The sequence below is a fragment of the Prionailurus bengalensis genome, chromosome D3, assembly GCF_016509475.1.
Source record: "Prionailurus bengalensis isolate Pbe53 chromosome D3, Fcat_Pben_1.1_paternal_pri, whole genome shotgun sequence".
Classification (NCBI taxonomy): domain Eukaryota; kingdom Metazoa; phylum Chordata; class Mammalia; order Carnivora; family Felidae; genus Prionailurus; species Prionailurus bengalensis.
The window spans coordinates 23,947,936-23,965,147 of NC_057356.1; the positions used below are offsets into that span (position 1 = coordinate 23,947,936).

The 17,212-nt window shown below is 37.1% G+C and overlaps 1 protein-coding gene and 1 non-coding gene across 3 annotated transcripts in view; both read left to right on the forward strand.

The window, feature by feature from the left end:
- The window catches only part of TTC28 (tetratricopeptide repeat domain 28), a 636,432-nt gene that overhangs the window by 85,568 nt on the left and 533,652 nt on the right, over positions 1-17,212 (forward strand). The gene's annotated exons all lie outside the window — the stretch shown is intronic.
- On the forward strand, positions 5,890-5,962 carry TRNAQ-CUG. The gene has a single exon. It is a non-coding gene; the product is annotated as a tRNA-Gln (tRNA).

Consider the following 17,212-nt stretch of genomic DNA (forward strand, 5'->3'; position numbering starts at 1 on the left):
ATGTGAACAGTTCTATAACTACCTCCAAAAAGAAATAGAACATTACCAGTAACTGGGGCGCCTGGGTGGCTCAGTCGGCTTCAGCTTGGGTCGTGATCTCACGGTTTGCCAAGTTCGAGCCGTGCATTGGGCTCTGTGCTGGTGGCTCAGAGCTTGGGGCTGCTTCAGATTCTGTGTTTCCCTCTCTCTCTGTCCCTCCCCTGCTCATGCTCATGCTCTGTCTCTCTCTCAAAAATAAATAAACATTAAAAAAAAAAACAAAACAAAACCAACATTACCAGTACCTTACATACTGCCTCACCTTACATGCTGCTTCCTGCGTATCTCACTCTCCCAATATGGTAAACAGTGTTCTGGTTTTTATGATAAATCATTCTCTTAATACAATACCTAGAGTTTTTTGTTCTTGAAATTTTTTATAAATAGAATGATCTTTTAAGTATTCTTCTGTGACCTATTTCTTTAGGTCATTGCCATGTTTTCATATTCATCAATTTTGATGAATATAGTCAATGCTTGTTCATTTTTACCTCTTTATAGAATTCCATTGGCATAAACACACTACAATTTATTTATGTATTTCACTATTCGTATTTCCAAGTTTTCCCTATTATGAACATTCTGAATATTGCTATGAACAATTCTTTGTAAGAGAGTTCCTCTTACAGTTAAATTGCTGGGTTGCAGAGCATACATATTTTCACCTTTAATACATAATGCAAAATTGGTGTTCAAAGTTTTGTTCTAATGTACCCTGCCACCAGAAGGATAAATTTGAGAGTTCTGATTGCTCCATATTCTTGCCAATACTTGGCTAACACAGTTTAAATTGTTTGCCAACTGGATAGGTTGTAATGCACTTTTAACTACTTAAATAACTAAAACTTATGGCTGATTCTTGATTTGAAAGCATAGTAAATTAATCTCTAATTTCTAAACATGTTCTTAAAAAGAATGTATCTTTTCTGAATTATTGTAAATTCTAAATTCGTGGTATATAAATTGCTAAGGGAATGTAATAGAGAATTTGCATAGTTTCATGTTAAATTCATTTATCCAGATTATTTCCTTCAATTAGAACGGATATGCAGGGCTCTAGTTATGATACAGAAATTTGAGTCAGGTAGAAGAAGTGGTGCCAGAGATTTACTCTGCATAGTTTTATTTTGCTTAATCTGGCTAATGTCCAAAATTGCATGTAGCCTCATATACTTTGCTTTGGGTAATAGGCATAAACATATTTTTATGAGTATAGACCTATTCAGGACATACGCTTTCCTCAAATGTTCATGCATATCATAATTTTGTATGTTGAACTTTATTTTATTTTAAAGTTTGTTATTTTCAGAGTGAGTAAGCATGAGCAGGCGAGGGGCAGAGTGAAAAGTTGAGAGAATCCCAAACAGGCTCTGCGCTGACATTGGACACCACCCAGGCGCCCCATGTATGTTGTACTTGAAAGATCAAATTAAGAGTAGTCTAAATCTTACTTATATAGACAGGAAAAAAAGGGCCAGCTTTAAAATTTCCTGATTAGTTTTTTAAATTTAATTTTAATTTTTATCAAAGTTATGTACCTTTTTTGTTTATTTTACTTAGTTTTTAAAGTTTATTTATTTTTGAGAGAGAGTGAAAGAGTGTGCAAGCAGGAGAGGGGCAGAGTGAGAGGGAGAGAGAGAATCGTAAGCAGGCTCCATGCTGTCAGCACAGAACCCCACGTGGGGCTCAAATTCATGAACCGTGAGATCATGACCTGAGCTGAAATCTAGAGTCTGACGCTTCACTGACTGAGCGACTCAGATGACCCCATATAACTCTTTTAAAGGCCTGAGGAACTCCTACGCTCCCCTGCAATATCTTGCCGCTCCTTACCCTCCCTCAACCATCTAGCTTCCTTCTCTTTAAAGGCAACAAAGTTCAACTCTTAGCAGTTTGTTTTGTCATTTACCTCCTGTATGCTTTTGCTTTTACCTTTTGTTTTTTAAAGAGGAGGAGAGTGTACATGTAGGGGAGGGGCAGAGTGAGAGGGAGAGAGAGAATCTCAAGCAGGCTCTACCCCCACTGTGGAGCCCTACATGGGGCTCCAAGAGTCTGACGTTTAACCGACTGAGCCACCCAGAGCCCCTACCTTTTCTTTTCTTTTTGGTTGCAGTTAATATATATAACATAAAATTTACTATTTTAACCATTTTTAAGTGTACAATTTAGTGGCATTAAGTACATTCTCATTGCCACACAGCCATCACCAATTTGCTGTGAATTCTTAATTTTAAGGTATTATCTATTGTCCCACATGAAAGATGAGGATTCAACTCTTTTTCCCCCTCTCTCACTTATATACACACTTCCTATACTCTCATTCTCCCAGTGTAATTATATCCAAAATTTGTGTGGATTAGAATTGATTATTTGTATTGGTATTACTCTGAACAGGTAATTCACAGCTGAATTATTTGGCATGCTGTGATTACTTTTCCTTAGAAAACTTTCTCTTGAGTCATTGATAATTGTCCCCCAGTTTTTCTATGTATTACTTATCCATTACCAAACTACCCCCTAATTCTCTAAATGTCTTCTCATTGCATTTAGACACACTGAGTGTTCCATCAACTTCCTCTTCTGGAGGATGGCTCTGCTGACTGGTTTCGGTTAGGACCGGTTGCTCTTTCCCCGAATGTGCAGTTGTCATTTTTGGATCTCCCTTCTCCATCCGCCTGAAAATTCCCTTTGCTTGAGTTAAATATGGAATTGATTCCATATCTTCTTCACTTGTCATTCATTCCCTCCTTTTGGTGGTATACTTCGGTCAGTAGCTTCCTGAGAATGAGCGGATGGGAGGTAGGTTGGCTGAGACACTGCAGGTTTGAAGAATACCTGTTTCTTTTGACTTACACTTGATATTTTGACTGCTTATAGAATTCTAGGTTAGAAGTTATTTTTCCTCAGGTTTTGCTTGTCGTTTGCCTGGGTTGCCATTCCACCAGACTTTCTCAATCTGAAGACCTTCTGAATCCTTCTTTGTGTCAAACCTGTTTATTCCATATGGAAGTTTTAAAGCATTTTCTTTTTAATCATAGTATTATGAAATTTCTTTTTTTTTAATTTGAGAGAGAGAGAGAGAGAGAGTGCATGTGAATGAGGGAGAGGGGCAGAGAGGCAGAGAGAATCTTAAGCAGGCTCTCGACTCAGCATGGAGCCTGACATGGGGCTTGATCCCACAACCCTGGCATCATGACCTGAGCCGAAAACAAGAGTCAGCTGCCTAACCAACTGAGCCACGCAGGAGTCCCCATATTATGAAATTTTTTGGTGATATTTTTTATTTGAAGAATACTAGTTTGGGTCTATATAATTTGATAATCTCTTTTAATTTGGAAATTTATGTCATCAATTCTGTTTTCTTTATTATTGATTTACACCTTTAACATCTTGTTACATTTTCTTTCTGGCACTTCTCTTTTACAGACATTGTAATTCCTAGACTCTCTAGTTTTGCTATCTTTTCTGTGATTTTTGTCTTTTTGTTCTGCTTTGTAGGATATTTTCTGTTTTATCTTTTAATTCTTATGCTGAGATTTTTGTTTCTGTTATCTTATTTCTAATTTCTAAGAACTTTTCCTTTGCTTTTTTTTTTTAACTACCTTGTCTTGTTTCATGGAGTAGTGTCTTACTTGAGGATGTTTATGATAGTAATTTTGAATTTTGATTTGTTTTTACAAAATGGAAACAAAAGAAAAGGAAATGAAAAAAGGAAAATGAAATAAAAATTACTAAACATTGTTAGCAAGTTTGAAAATTTTGCATCTTACTCAAAGAAAATATAGCTTTTTTATTTTTTGTAATGATCCTAATCTTCCTTACAAGCCTCTCAGCCAGTTGGGTAGTGTTAGGCAAGGGAACACAGCGTTACACAGCTTGAACTTGCTCATTAATGTCACTTTCATTAGCTAATTCAGCTTCTCTTAGGTATATGCTCAGTCTTTCAGATTATTCCCACTGCTTGCCCCTGCTGTACATCAAGATGCTGTTTAAGTGCTATGGGGGTGGGTTCAGGTGATTTTGTGAAGGTGGTAGAGAGTATCTTGAAATTCTGTACTGGTCATTGGTCTTCATTGATATCCATTGTGGGTTGCTTCTCTAATCTTGTCTTGGACTTAACTTGATTGCTTAGATCCTTTGGGATTGATACTTCCAGAGCTTATGAAGCTTCTGGATCCTCTTTATACATGTAGGTCATAGGAGTCAGGAGTGTTGCCTCAAGCTCATTTATTTGCTTCTTTCCTCTGCTAAGAGTCTGTTGTTCCTCCTTCCAGACCATATTGCCCCAGGAGCATCCTGCATGATGGTCTTTTCTCAGGGCTTCATGTGGGGAGCTAGGCAAAAGCCTTGTGCTATATTCGATTTTTCCCTTGTTTACATACTAGGCATAGAAGGGGTGGGCTTTCTCTTTCCTCCTAACATTTGGAAGGTCCTTTATTTCATTGCTGTTTCTTTTCTGAAGTGTAGTATGTGTCCTACCCCCTTGACTGGAGCTACAATGGCAGGTATAGGGAGAGAAATTTGCCAATAAGGGAGAATCCAAAAATATCATCCCAATTATATTAATTAATCATTTCATTATATATCAGGAAAAATTTTGTCATCTCCTTTTAACATGATTTCAGCACTACTGAACTTTTTCCATTTGTAATAGTAAATATACTTTTCCAACTCTGAATCAGTCATTCTCAGTCATGATTTGTGAGATGTAGTCTCAAAACCGAATTTGAAATTAGTAAGCAGTTAGTAAGAGCTATTTTTATATTCTTATGGCATTTCCAGAAGTTGGCTGGGATGTGCAGATTCCATTTTAGCTGCTTTTCATTTGGAAACTCTTGGATCAGATCCAGTTCTTTGAAAGATGGATTATGTGAATATATGTGTTTTAAGAATATATCAAAATGTGTAATCAAGGAATTCGTTTTGATAGTGTTACTAGCCACTCCAAGTACCATATCTTATTAAATTCAACCAGGTATCCTAAAATGTCCTTTTTGGTACATTTGGAGCAATTTAATTTTTTGTGGATATTTTGGTAAATTAAAATTGTTCTTAATTTTCTTTTTCTAGAGACAGAGCATAGGCCTGTATTACCCAGATTGTTTCTCTTGTCTTCCCAGCTGAAGTGAGTGATAGTTGTTCTCTGCTGTGGATTGTTAAATTGTCAGCCTGGAGAACTGTACTATATATGGATGATCCTCGCTGAATGTAGCAGGGATTTTCACCTTTGGTGGAGATGGGTCATATTTCTCTTTTGAGAGCCTAATGAAGGCTATTGATCACTTCCCTTCCTGTACCTTCACCCCAAAATAGTACGTCAACACATTTGTTTCCACTTTAGTGTTTTGCATTGGAATAAATATAATTTGTAGACCAGTGAGTGGTTCTCAAGATTGATAGCAGAGGTGGGGCAAGGTGAGATGAGCACAGGGAGAGAGGGATCAGAATGATTTGAAATATTTTGAAGTTTATATATGTTCTCTTATTTTCTTTGAAGTATTCTCATATTCCTTGAAGTATGACTAGCTCTTTGAAAATTCACTGCTAGAGTGAGCCACTTTATGCATTGTGTAGTGTTGTTCAGATATTTAGAGTGTTGGGTGGAAAACGTATGGAGAGACTATCTCAGACAAAAATGAAACAATTGTGTGTAAAGCATTATGGTAATACCATTTTAATGTAAAAACTAAAAACTTAGTGGTTACTTCCTTAAAAAATTAAAGTAAAACCAAATTTGGCAAATAAAAGAATTAAGTCTGAATAGACCATTAAATCTATTTTGTGGAGGACTCCTTGAAGTGGCATCTTGTAAGTTCTTTGACATTAATTTGGTTTCAGCTTTAGAGCGGTGCCTGGCTGGCTCAGTTGGTAGGGCATGTGACTCTGGATCACAGGGTTGTGAGTTCAAGCCCCACATTGGGCATGGAGCTTACTGAATAAATGAGTGAATGAATGAATGAATAAAAATAAAGACACTGCATCTGATTTCAACCTTAGAGTTTAAAAAAATTATTTCAAAAATTTTACACTTAAAGGAGGTGAAATTGACATTAAATAGAAGTAACCATTTTAAAGTAAACCATTCAGTGGGATTTAGTACATTTGAAATATTGTGCATCCACCACCTGTCTTTAGTTTTTCCAAAACATTTTCATCACCCCAAAAGGAAACTCCATACTTCGTAAGCAGTTGTTCCCCATATCTCCCTCCCCTTACCCCCTGCCAGCCACCAATGTGCATCCTGATGGTGGATTTACCTATTATGTAAATTTCACGTAGCTAGAATCATACAATATGTGATCTTTTGTGTGTGGTTTCTTTCACTTAGCATAATGTGTTTGAGATTCATCTACTTTGTAGTATTTATCAGTACCACATTCCTTTTTATTCCTGGGTACTATTTCATTGTGTATATATATTATAATTTGTTTATCCATTGACAGACTTTTGGGCTAGTTACACCTTTTGCTTATTGTGAATATTGGTGCTATGAACTTGTGTGTACATGCATTTGTTTGAGTGCTGTTTTCACTTTTTTTTTTTTTAAATAAGCTCTGTGCCCAACGTGGGGCTTGAACTGACAACCCCGAGATCAAGATCGCATGCTCCACTGACTGAGCCAGTCAGGTGTCCCTGTTTTCACTTTTTTAAGAGTATATATCTAGACGTGGAATTGCTGGGTAAAAGAAGAAAACTATCATTTCCTTTTACACTTAACACTTTTATACTACCCCTGACACCAAATGTGTGGATTCTTCACCACAAGCAATTTTCTTATTCTCTGTGGACACCAACTGGATCTCTTACAGTTTAATTCAGTTCTGACCCTAACTACCTGGAGTTGACATAGATTCCACAGTTAAGGGTTCAGTCCCATGAGACTGCTCCCCTACTTCAGATATTAATCCCAAGTCCTAGGTTGTCACTTGAACTTCTGACCAAATGGCTATAAATTGGGGATTCTCACAAACCCCTCTTGGGTTTGTTAATTTGCTGGAACAGCTCACGGAACTCAGGAAAGTGCTTTACTTACTGGCACTCATTTATTATAAAGGATACAACTCAGGAACAGCCAAATGGAAAAGCATAGGGCAAAGTCTGTGGGAAGGGGCGTGGAGCTTCCATGGCCTTTCTGAGCATGCCACTCTCCCAGCACCTCAATGTGGTTACCAACCCAGAAGCTCTCTGAACCCCTTCAGTTAAGGTTTTTTATGGAGGTTCAATTATGTAGACATGATTGATTAAGACATTGGCCATTGGTGATTGAAGTAAGGCTTCAGCCCTTCTAGTCTCAGAAGTTGGGGGTGGAGCTGAAAGTTCCAACCTTCTAATCACATGGTTGGTTCCTGTGACAAGGGATCCCCATCCTCCAAGAGCTACCTCATTAGCACAAATTCAGATATAGATGAAAGGGGCTTATTATGAATAACAAAAGACTCTCCTCACTCCTGTCACTCAGGAAATTCCAAGAGTGCTAGGACCTCTGTGCCAGGCACTGGGGATGAGGACCAAATATGTATTCCTTATATCACAACATCACATGGGTCACGTAGTAATCCTACATGTAACTTTTAGAGAAACTGCCAAACTGTTTTCCACAGCCGTTCCACTATTTTACATTCCTACTAGCAGTTTATAAGGGCTTCAATTTCCCTACAACCTCACTTGTTATCTCCATTTTTTAAAATTATAGCTATCCTAGTGAATGTAAATTGGTACCTCCTTGTGGTTTTCATTTGGATTTCCCTAGTGACTCATGATGTTGAGCATCTTTTCATGTGCTTATTGGTCATTTGTATATCTTCTTTGCATTAATCTTTGGTTTTGATGGTAAGAATTGTTAAATACCTTGATTTACAAAGGTGTTTATAGTAGTTGCAAAGCACATCATTTCAACTCATCATTTCTTTGACAGGAATTACTTGCCTCATATCAAAGAATCCCAGAAATTTTCAAGACTTGATTTCTATATATGTTATATTGTTTTTTCTGCCCTTTAGCATGGTCACAGCATTATTGACAGTGTCATTGGTAAGAAATGGATAACAAATATACATATCCCATTTAAGGTCTTTGAGCAAAAGAATTCTTTTAAAATATTTCTCTAGATTTCTATTATTTTTTTGATTGACTCTTTTTGTTCATTAATAGGTGTTCTTTTTTTTTTTTTAGAGTGAGCAAGTGGGGGAGAGGGGAAGCAGGAGGGGGGGGAGAGAGAGAGAGAATGTTTAAAAAAATTTTTTTTTCAACGTTTATTTATTTTTGGGACAGAGAGAGACAGAGCATGAACGGGGGAGGGGCAGAGAGAGAGGGAGACACAGAATCGGAAACAGGCTCCAGGCTCTGAGCCATCAGCCCAGAGCCCGACGCGGGGCTTGAACTCACGGACCGCGAGATCGTGACCTGGCTGAAGTCGGACGCTTAACCGACTGCGCCACCCAGGCGCCCCGAGAGAGAGAGAATGAATCTTAAGCAAGCTCCATGCTCAGTGCAGAGCCCGATGCAGGTCTCAATCCCATGCCCTGGGATCATGACCTGAGCCGAAATCAAGAGTCAGACATGCAACCAACTGAGCTACCCAGTACCCCAGTATGTATTCATTTTATTTTTATTATTGAAATCTAGTTGACATATAGTGTTATATTAGTTTCTTTTCTTGAAACACCTTAACAGCCTTCCTCTGATGGAGTGATTGGCTTTAATGTCAGAGGACTTCTTTTGGGCTTTTGGTAATCTTTGACACTACGCTTGGTGTGCTGGTTGGTCAACTATTGTTTCTCAAGCTCCAAACCTACCTTTTTATACACTGTGATCTTGGGGATGGGACTCTGCAAACTACTTTTTTTTTTTTTCTTTTTTGCCAGCTGCTTTCTTCTTCTAGTGCAAAGGGCTAGAAGGAGACTGGAAGTCAGGAAGTAGGAGAATTTATATGCTTATTCTTGTTTGCTTGCATTTTTCAGTGTCACTCTAACAATGATATTTACCCTGGCAGTGGCAATTGGTTTGAGTCTCTAGTTTTTACACCATCCTTGAAACCAACTTTATCTTGCCCTTTCAGAGATAAGTCTTCAAAATTAAATCTTCATGACAGTGTCCCTCAAACTCATCTTTACATGTCATAAATGTAAAATAGCTTATTTTGCTCAAACACATATATTTTTACAATGTCTATAATGAAGATACAAATACAAAGTAGTTGTTCCTATGTCTGTCTTCTATGAAGTCATTTTTAATTAACTTCAATAAAGGTGGCTTATTCTCTTCTGCACATATTACATGATTCATTTTCCATTACAAGTTTTTTGCCTTTATTTATTTATGAATGAGAGAGTGAGCACACGAGCGGGGAAGAAGGCAGAGGGAGAGACAGAGAATCTTAAGCAGATTCTATGCTCAGCACAGAGCCTGATGTGGGGCTTGATCCCACAACTGTGGGATTGAGACCTGAGCCGAAATCAAGAGTTAAAACACTCAAGTGACTGAGCCACCCAAGTGTCCTGCCTCATTATTTATTTTTACTAAAAGTACTTAATTACCATGCTTACTCAGTATTTTAAAGGTGGTCTAAGCATCTATTTCACCTTTTTGTGTGAGTGTACATTTTAATGATTCATTCTGGCATTCCATAAATACTTGAGCATCCTGTATGTGCCAGATATTCTGTTCGATATTAGAAGTATAATGATATACAATTCAGACATGCTGTCAAGGAGTACTTTATTTTGACAGGGCATATAACTATTGAGTGATTACAAAGCTAATACTTCCTGATAGGGAAAAAACAGGATAGTATAAGAGCACATGGCAGGGATTAAGCATGGTTCACCTAGTTGGGTGATTCAGGGACAGCATCTCTTAAGTGATAAGTCTCATTTAAGATGAGACTTAAACAATGATTAGAGGTTAGCTGGATGTGAGAGAGAGAGGATATGGAAGAGCATTCCAGGTTCAGCATTGAGAGAGTGGTTCCAGTTGAGAAAGAAACTGTATCATAGTGGGTTTTATAATTTATGTTAAATAGATTGGAGTTTATCTAAAAGCCAATGGGAAACCATTGAGGGTTTTTTCCTAGCAGAGGAATAACATTATATTCATTAATTACATAGAGCATGTCAGATGCTATTCTAAGCCTGGGGATACAGAGGTAACATGGCAAAGTTCCTGCCTCCTGGAATTTGCATTCTGTTGCAGGCAACAGATGGACAAACAAATATACAGTATAATTTCAGAATCATCTTGATAAATGCTATAGAAGAAACAAAGTAAGGTAAGGAGATAGAAAATGAAGGAGAGGAAGTAATTTTAGGTGGAGTGATCAGGGAAGTTCACCCTGAGGAGATCATCCAAGAAGATTTCTCTGAGTAGACATTTGAGCAGAGACCTGAATGAAGTAAGAAAGTGAGTCCTGTGAAGATCTGTGGAAAGACTTCCAGGAAGAGAAAACAGATTGTGAAAAGTATCTGGGTTGGAATGAGCTTCATATGTTGGAGGAATTACAAGAAGTTTATGAATGAGAAGACAGGTATGGAATGAGGTCAGAGAGATAGGTACAGCCCGAGTCCTTGCTTAATAGGACCCTGTAAGCCATAATAAGTTGGATTATCTTTTAAATGTGAATGAAAGCAATTGCAAAGTTTTGAGGGGAGCAATGTGACTTAAGTTTTGAAAAGATCACTCTGGCTTCTCATAGAGGATAGAGTATAAAGGGGTGAGGTTAGAAGCAGGAAGTTCAGTTAGGAGGCTTGGTGCCACCATCTAGGAAGAAAATAATGATGACTTGGACCAGGGTATTAGCTGTTGAAGTGGTGAGAATAGTTGAATTTAGGATATATTTGGCAGATACAGTCAATAGGATTTGCTGAAGAATTTGAATGTGGATTGTAAGAGAAAGAGAGGATGACTGTTAGATCCTTGACCTGTGAACTGAGTGAGTGCTGAAGCTACTTCTGAGATGGGAAAGATTGAAGGAAAAGTAGACGTTTTTTGGAAGGGAGTAGTATAAAACCCAGAGTATTTTTAAAAATTCTGTTTAAATTTGAGATTCCTCTTAGGTATCCAAGTGGCGATGACAAGTAGGTATTTTGGCCCATGGGAGAGAATCAGTGCTCAGGCTGTAAATTTGGTGTTCATTAGCACATAGATGGTAATTGAAGTTATAATAAAACTCGATGAGATCCTTAGAAAAAAATATAAATACACACACACACACACACACACACATACATACACACATACAGAAGAGAGAAGACCCCTATGGCACTTTGACATTTAAGATTTGGGAAGAGGTGGACAGATGAGCAGAGGAGCCTGAGGAAGAGCAGCCAATGTAGTAAGAGAAAAAACTGGAGAATATGATATCCTGGAAGTTAAGTGAAAGAGGGACTGATCTATTATGTCAAATACTGAGATATGTTCTGAAGAAAGGCCACGTTGATATAGTATGGATGGTGGACTACAGAAAGGCAACATTAGAATTGGGGAAATAGAATGTTGTTGCAGCTACACAGAAGAGAATTGACAAATAGTGCCTTATGCTGGGACATTGGCAATAGGGATGGAGAGTTGTAGGCAAATTCAGGAGGCAGAATAAACAGACTTGATAGTTGGGTATGGGGTGAGTGTTATGGGTTTTAGGTATAATATTTGAAAAGGTTGAACTTTAAAAACTAAAGTATTTAGGGGCACCTGGCTGTCTCAGTTGGCAGAACATGTGATCCTTGATCTTACAGGTTGTGATTTGAGCCCCATGTTGGGTGTAGAGATTACTTAAAAAAAAACTTGGGGTGCCTGGGTGGCTCAGTCAGTTAAGCCTCTGACTTGGGCTCAGGTCATGATCTCATGGTTTGTGGGTTCAAGCCCCACATCATGCTCTGTGCTGACAGCTCAGAGCCTGGAGCCTGTTTCAGATTCTGTGTCTCCCCCTCTCTCTGTCCCTCCCCGACTTGTGTGTGCGTTCTCTCTCTCAAAAATAAATAAACATTTAAAAAATTAGAAAATAACTTTTAAAACACAAGTATTTAAGCAAGCAAACAAAAAGCTAAAGTTATTGCAGCTGGAGTATATTTTGATACATTAGAAGCTGAGGTTTTAGTATTATTTGAACTGGTCAATTACACAAGTTTGGCTAAATCAAACTACAGTTGGCCCTTGAACAGCATGGGTGTTGGGGCACTGACCTCCCCCCACCAACCCTGTGCAGTTGAAAATTCATGTATAATTTTTGACTCCCCCTCGCCCCCCAACTTAACTCTAATAGTCTACTGTTGACTGGAAGTCTTACTGACAACATATGCAGTTGACTAACACATATTTTATATGTTATATGTATTATATACTATATTCTTACAATAAGGTAAGTTAGAGAAAATTTTATTAAGAAAATTATCAGGTAGAGAAAATACATTTATAGTACTATACAGTAGGGAAAAAAATATGTATTAAGTGGACCCATGTGTTTCAAACATGTGTTGTTCAAGGGCAGCTGTATTTAATGACAATTTAACCAATATTTTGGATTAGGGCATATCAATTAACCTTTGCAGAAAAAGTATTCCTAAGCATGTTGATTAGGTAGAGATTGCTATAGGCATTATCAACTCATGTAAACCATTTTTTAAGCAATCCATTTTGAGCAGGCCCTCTACATAGCAACTCTTTTTAGGTTCACTATGCAGTTGGAAATAAAGAAACTGAAATTCCTCAGGGAATTCTGTTATTCAGTCTTGGCAGTATTTCTGACATGCTGTGTCCTCATTACATGTTAATGTCTACATTAATGACATCCACATTAATGAGGTGCTATATGATTAAAATACTGACATATTTTTGGGTTTTGGTGATAATCTACATCTTACTATGCAAATGAACTCTAAATGATGAATTGTTTATGATCAATATTAAAATGAATCCATGGTAGTTTCTCTGGAATTGTTTGTCTGGTAAAAGGTGAATGGATAAGGAAAGGACTTGAGAACTTTCACTTCTGAAAGAATACTAGATAAGTTAGGTTAAAGGGACCTTTCGCTGCAAGCCATTGAATAATGGGTTGCTGGACTTACAGAAATTAAGGGAAATGTGACATCTTTCAAATGCAAAGCAAAACAAAACAACAAAAACAACACCCCAACTAAAAACCGTGAACTGAAACAGGAACAGTAAATGATAAACATACTTGAAATGTTAACTCTGCAAGTAAATGCCCATATCAGCACAATGGTTAAGAGTCCAAGCTTTAGGCTGATGACAAAGTAAGAAAGCTGAATGTGAGATTCTGGCTTTAAGCCAAGTATCATAGAAGGGAGCTAAAATGAGATTGATAGAGCCCCATGGTTTCTGGTAGAAGCAAATATAAATTCTCTATGAAGGAAAAGATTCTTGAGTTGCCCCCACCCCCCAGGATTCTCTCAGATTAAGATCAAGTATATATGAAGGTCATAATCAAAGATCACCAACCATGCAAGGAGACAAGTTATTGTTCAGGAGTTTGCTGAAAATACAACAGATTTAGACCTCTGAGGACTTCAGATATTGGAAGGATCAGGTGTAGAATATTAAATAAAAATGCATAAAATATGTAAAGAAAAGCTTTATCAAATATGACTAGGAAAAAAACCAGTTAGAATATCTAGAAGTGAAAAATGTTGTTGGAATAAAAACTTCTTTGTGGCTTGGTTAAACAGCAAATTAGACACAGCTAAAGAGAGAACTAATGAACTGGAAGATGGATTTGAAGAAATCACAGAATGCAGCACAGAGGCAGAAAAATGGATTATATGATAGGTTAAGAGAAATGGAATAAAAAGGTATAATGTAGGTCTAATATCAGAATTCCAGAAAGTGAGACTAGAAAATGCAGGAGAGACAATATTTGAAGAGTTATTGGGTGAGAATTTTCAAGAATTGTTGACTTGAATGTATAGTTATAGGAAACACAATATATACAAAGCAGAATAAATAAAATAAATTCATACCTAAACACATAGGAGGTAAAAACTATATCTCATAGGCAGCTTCCAAGATGGTCCACAATAATTCATTCCTTCTTTTATCATTCACACTCTTATGTAGTTCTCTCCCACACTTAACAGGGCTGACCTTCATAATAAATAGGATATTGTGCAAATGAAGAAGTATGACTTCTAAGGCTAAGTCATGGAAGAAATTGTGGCTTCTACCTTGCCCATTCTTGGATCACTCATTCTGTATGAAGCCAGCCACCATATCGTGAAGACATTCAAGCAGCCCAGGGAAAGGCTCAAATGTCAAAAAGTTGAGGCCTCCTGCCAACAATTAGCATCAATTTTGGTCAAGCCTTCAGATGATTGTTTTTTAACTGGAAATTTCCAAGATTACTGTATATTGTATCAGATTTACATCGGTGAAGGACAGGTTGTGAAATGTGAGTTAGAATGAATATTTTTACCATTTCCTTCCACTTAGGTAGCATAAATGTCCAGATATCCCTATATTTCACCAGTGGCTCAGGTAGTCATAACATTCTATATTAGCAGATTATGGTTCTAATTGGCCAATCAAAATGTAGAACATCTGATCTATTTTAAGTGAATGACTACTGAATACACCCAGGGTTGTCCTTTGGAATAACTCAAAATAACTTCATTGGGATTGTTCCACTAGTTTTTTTTTTTTTTTTAATTTTTTTTTCAATGTTTATTTATTTTTGGGACAGAGAGAGACAGAGCATGAACAGGGGAGGGGCAGAGAGAGAGGGAGACACAGAATCGGAAACAGGCTCCAGGCTCCGAGCCATCAGCCCAGAGCCTGACGCGGGGCTCGAACTCACGGACTGCGAGATCGTGACCTGGCTGAAGTCGGACGCTTAACCGACTGCGCCACCCAGGCGCCCCTGTTCCACTAGTTTTTTATTTTTATTTTTTTAGTGCTGGGAGTGGTAGGTAAACTTCTGTCAAGATTCATCAAATGCTTTGCTGAAGTGCAAGTCCATTAAATCATTCCATTGATGTTATTCTACAATAAAATAGAACTTATGGAACATGAATACCTTTTAATGTTTCATTCTTCTCTTTTTATGGTTTTATATAGAGCAAAATAATTTTAGAGACCATTTTTTATGTTAGCTTTGCCACCATGCGAAGGGGAAAGGTGAACTCCTGATAGAAGCAGGGCATGGAAGCTTGATTAATCATTAGCAATGTTGGTTACAGGGAAAAGTTGTTGCAGTTACAGCTGATTCCTGGACACTAAGTTATTTGAATAGATGTGTAGAAATCATGTGATTGATGAAATGACTAAAACCATCTTGTCTTTAAAAAATTATAGCTTGAATAAGGAATAATGAAACCATGCTAATGTAGATAAACCTTACTGACATTTTACACTTTTGAGGGGAAATGAGGTTTTAAGCTGCTTTGACTAAAATTTCAAAATGAATTATAGTCACAATTCTGATATTATGACTCTCTGGCCCTAAGAAATTCTTTAAAAGAATTTACTGTCTGCTCCTGTAAAATGTCAATAATATCATTTACCTCATTTTTTTTTCAGGAATATAGTGAAGAGTCACTCTTTATAAATGGAAAAATGTTATCTGTTAAATTGTTGTAGCTCATCACTACAAAATATCATTTCACTGAACAACTATACAGAAGATGGTTTTCCTTGATCTTAAGAATTTATCACAATTCTCAATGCACTAAAATTTTTGCGAAATTAAAGTGCAGACCTTATTTGTGAGAAGAAGTAACTTTAAAACTTCGGCTTATGAAATATAGAAATGTGGAGATTTGGTGTATGATATAATTATGTTGTGTTTTATAAAACTAGTGATCTCTGATCTTTAGATTGAGGAAAAAGGTTAAAGGCCATGATTTCTACAGTTATTTTTCTCTTCCTGTTAGCAAATAAAGCACAGTTTTTGTTTTACAGATTTGTCAAATGTAATAGGCATATAACACAGCTCTTCATTTGAACAGGTATCTGAACTATAAGATACAGTTGTGTATTTTTAGATTTAGTGATGTTCTTGTTCATCACTAAACAGATATTTGGCAAATATTTGATGACTTATTAACATACTAGGCACTGTGATGAAGACAAAAGAATTAAGATACACTTGAAAATAAGAAGGGTAGACTCTAAATCCTTGGAGAATAGGGCTGTTTGTTTTTATTTTTGTCTTCCTGGTACCTAGCAGAGGGCCCAACAACAGTAAACATTTACTGAAGGGTAGTTAAATGAATGGGAAGGACTTGGTGGTTGCCCTCAGGAAATTTAGAGCCCCTCAGGTATCATAAGAACCAGAAAACCAGACTGAACAATAGACAATAATCAATAATTATGTGCTAAATAATTAGAATTTAGAGGCATTACCATTTGGAGGAAACATTAAAACAATTTTCAAACATGATATTTGGAGTGCTAATTATCAGAATTTATAGTTGAAAGGTCAGTTAAAGTGTTCTTGAAGAAAGTGGGACTTAAATCTTAAAGGATTGTTAGGAATTGGATGTGAATATGGGCAGCATTATAGGTGAGGAGAACATCATGGCTGATAGGGAAATGAGAAAAGACGTTTATGGGCCTATAAAAAAATGACCTATTGGAAAACATTAAACTGTAATAAGGTGGTACTGGTAAGTGGTGTTTTGAGCAAAGAATTTAGATTCCGAATTGTAGTTTTGCCATTTACAGTCAAAACTGATCTGCTCTTAGCTATATCCGTCTGCCAGTAGCCTGCCTCACCCACAGCCTCTCAGCTAGTTGGTTAGATGGTTCCATAGAGGTATAGGCGGCAAGATATGGTACCATCAGTATCAGTAAAGCTGCCCACTGTGAAAACTGGCAAACCAGCATCACTTCAAGATTTATGACTAATATTTCATGATGACTTAAAAAAATATAACTTTAAATGGTGTGGGATAGGCTGAGCTTGCCTGATTATTCAGAGGTCACCACTGTGGTATGATATCAGACTTTAAGGTCTCTTTGCTCACCACACACCCTATTTCCTCGACACCTTGAGGTGCCAGAATCAATTGATTATTTTCTTTGCCCACCAATAAAACACATATCTTTGGAGAAGGGACCATGCTCAGCTTACAGTGAATTTATTTTTCAGTCTTTTCCCAAGATTAGTATTTAATAGAAAGGTGGTAGAATATAAACTCTTCGAATGCTGGTGAAGTATGAAAAA